We start from the raw sequence: 4,044 nt of genomic DNA, 5'->3' as shown, positions 1-4,044 counted from the left end.
ACATTCACCACCACCACCCAGCTAACTTCTCTTTTGTGTTAAATATGTACTATGTACTTTTATTTCATTGTAACTATTTTTAAGTTAATTTTTCAGCAATTACTCTAGGTGTTAACAATTAACATTGCAACTTGAAACGATGTACTTTGAGTGTGTATCAAGTTTTCTGTGATGCTGAGGCAGGAAGTCAGCAAGAAGAGCCTGTACTACATAGCAAAATGCTGTCAAAGAAGGCAGTGAGGGAAAAGAGGACTTTCTCCAGAATAAGAAAAAATATCACAAACAAAAAACAGTTTTCTTCATAGAATCCACGTAATCTTCAAGTTCTTCATATGAAACAAAGTAAAATCTGTTTCTGTGCTTTCCAGGTTTGCTTTGAGGATCACATCATTAAGCCGCTGATCATTGAGTCTTGCAAGTATTTGGTTTCTAGCATTAATATTCTCAAGGCTGGGGATGCAGTTCAGTGGTAAAGTGATAGAGCACTTGCCGTGCAGTCATAAGCTCCAGGTTCTATCCAGAGCGGTGCAAAAGGTCCACTTACAGATCTTTGAACTTATCTCCTACCAAAAAAATTAGGCCCAGCAAGATGGCTAAGTGGGCAAAGGCTATTGCCCCAGGTGACTGTGTTTATTTGATTCCTAGAATCTACAAAAAGGTGGAAGAAGAAAGCAACTCAAGAAAGCTGTCCTCTGATCTCCATGTGCCTACCGTGATGTGTACATGCACACAAACATGCACACATGGGCATACATGCACACAGAGACAATAATGATTTAAAAATTACCTTCTATGTACTTTAGTTCTATCCTCCCACTGCCTCTCCACTGGCACATCTGTTGTTGACGCAAACAGTGATATGGTTTGCTATCTAATGGGGGAAAGAGAAAACCCTTAAGTTTCTAAAATGTCAGCTTTCAGCCAATAAAAATGAAAGTATTTAAGTGACCAAAACTTAACAGTTTAATAGTGAAAAAATGTAAAGTATGAAGATTATTGTACTAAAACTTCATACCTTTCTCTCAAGCAATAAGTATTCTCAAGACTAGCACTAAATTATATTTAATTCACTGTGCATACACAACTCTGAAACACAACCCCATTAAAAATGCCTCTGTTTTATGGTTTAATTTATTAATAAGGAATTTCCTTAAAGGGGAAACAAATATTTTGTGTTATTTGAGAAACTGGTGGGGGTCTTTAATCCCTTAAAGAAGAAAGACATACTATGCAAACCAAAATCTATTAAATCAAAAAATTAATTTTACCTGTTAAAGAAAGAAAGCAGAACATCTGATAGGCAAAGTGAATCTCATAGAAACTGAGGCACAAACACAAAGGCTGCAGAACAGCTTTGACTCAGGAAAGTAAGTAAAATAAAACTCACAAGGCTTTTCTTGTCAGTGTACAAAATACCAAAATTGGGATCTAGATTTTCCTTCATGCGTTTATAAGGATTTATCAAACTTCTAAAAGTATTTATTTGCTTTCATGAGTGCGGATTTGTGTCTGAGTGTATGTATGTGCAGCACATTTGTTGAAGAGCCCACAAGGAACAGAAGCATTAGCTCTCCTAGAGCTAGAGTTACAGACAGTGGTGAAGTACAGTATAGATGCTGGGAACTGATCCTCTGGGAGAACTGAACATTCTGAACCACTGAGCTGTCTCTAGCCCTCCAGACTTGTTTTTCTCCCCAGAATTGTTTTTAATGCATCTACGTTTATGTACCTTCTCTGTTTAGTAACATATGCTATACTAAGTACATGTCTGCTTTTTACCCATACTGATCCGTGTTTTATCTCTATTACAAGGCACTTAATCATTTTCTAATGGTGCATGGTACATTTTAATCAACATTACATACAAAGAATATTGAATCTTAAATGAGTACCTTTAGTACCTGTAGCATGATGAGTTTAATCGTTTAGGCATAATAGGGTAGCTATATTAAACTGCTTAATTCAGAGCTGTAGAATGCATGACCTTTAGAATGCAGTGAAGATTCATAACTGCCATTATGAATAATGAAATACTAGAAACAGTGAATATTTAATCAAGACAATTGTTCAGTGGTGACCATAATTTTTCCTTTAGAAATATGAAAATCATTATTATCTTTGACTTTTAAAATGTAGATGTAATCCATTTTTTAACTTCTTTAGTAGCTCTGAGAATTACTGAAATAAGTGACTAAAAAAAGGAAGGTTCCTTTCTTTGTTTCTTTCATTTCTTTCATAGGGTCTCTATACAGTCCTGGCAGTCCCAATGCTCTTAGTCAATGATCCAGAACTTTTGAGTGCTGGGATTAAAGGCAATGCCACACCATGCTCAGGATTATTTTATGGTCTAGGATAGCCAACAATGGCTGTTTGTACTGAAGATCTCCCCACAGAAAACCCACACACACATGATGTGAATTTCCATGAACTTATTTGTGTTCTTGTAGTATGGTTTCTATCCTATGCTCACCAACATTTAGGGCGAATCTTCTTTTAATCTATAATCTAGAGTCTAGATAATCCTGAGCAGCTCTATCCAGACTCGAGATCCTGTCAGGGTGACAAGATTAATCTCGTATTAATCATCTCAACTCCATCCCCTGACAACGTGGCACCCAGGCATATCACTTTCAAACTATAAATTTCTACCTCTTGTCCCTAAAGTGTTGTGGATATCTTACAATGTATTCAAAATCCTCACCGTCTTTAACAGTTTCAACAGTGTTAGAATTTTCAAAGTCAAGCCTGCTGGTGGCAGCAGAGACTGCCAGATCTCTGTGCATTCCAGACCAGCCTGATCTATAGAGTGAATACCAGGATAGTCAGGGCCACACAGAGAGACCCTGTCTCAAAAAAGTTCAAAGTTCGTATCTCATGTCAGATTTAGGGCAATCTCTTAGATGTGTTGTTGTGAGTTCCTATAAAATAGAAGCCAAGTTACAGATTTCTTGTACAAAATGGCACAGAATAAACACTCCCGTTCCAAAAGAAAAGCATGGTAACATAGCAAGGAATAATTGGACCAAAGTTAAAAAGATAGTATAGAAAACACAAACTCCTACAGTTCTGTGTTAAGCAGGTGGAACTCATGATAGAATTATCTGGGCTCAAAGGGCTTGAGTATCCCCACCTCTCCATCTCTGCATCCTATAGTTCATATAACTCTTGGAATGGCTCATTACTGCCTGCAGACCTCCCATGGCTTTACCTCCACAGCTTCACACAGTAGCTTCCTACGCCTTTCCATCCTTGTCATGCATTGTCTGGCCTCAGACCATAGTGCAAGAGTTGGTGACTCCCTTCAGTCCTCCATCTCTCATGCCTTTAAAAACAGCACCGTGTGATTACTATCAAGTTCCGCTGCTAGCTCAGGATGAGAACTGTCCCACTTCTGTGTTAGTTATTTATGACATTGCTTCAACATAAGCAACTTATAGAAATGTTTATTTTTGTGAAATATAATATTTTTATTAATTTGTTTAAGTATTTCACACATGTATAGAAGGATTTGGGGGAGTTGTTTCTTTGTGTTTTGTTGGAAAGAAGATGTTATTTTGGAGCCTTGGCTGGCCTAGAACTCATACAGACCTACTGCCTCCTGAATGCTGTGGTTATGGTTGACAGCACTGGCTGCTCTTCCAGAAGTCCTGAATTCAGTTCCTGGTAACCACATGGTACTCACAACCATCTGTAATGGGATCTTATGCCTCTGGTGTATCTGCTGGGTGTGAATCACATATATGAGAGGAGAGAGGTGTATGCACAACCCTGCTTGTCCTACATACAATGGGTTTCAATTATTTCGCCCCCCCTCACTCCTCCTAATTTTCACCACTACCATTCCCATCCGCATCCAACTTCAACTTCATGTCCTCTTTAGTATCTCACTGGTTCTAATTTCTGTTGCCCATATATTCATGCCCATCCACCAGAATATGGTTAATCTGCCAGAGGCCACACCAGAAAACAAATTCGCTCTTCCAGAAGCCATCAGCTGTCAATAGCTCCTCTATTAGATATGGAAGCTCTTGAGCCCTTCTCCGT

The sequence above is a fragment of the Micromys minutus genome (assembly GCF_963924665.1).
Source record: "Micromys minutus genome assembly, chromosome: X".
Taxonomy (NCBI): Eukaryota; Metazoa; Chordata; class Mammalia; order Rodentia; family Muridae; genus Micromys; species Micromys minutus.
Note: the sequence above shows the minus strand (reverse complement) of the source record.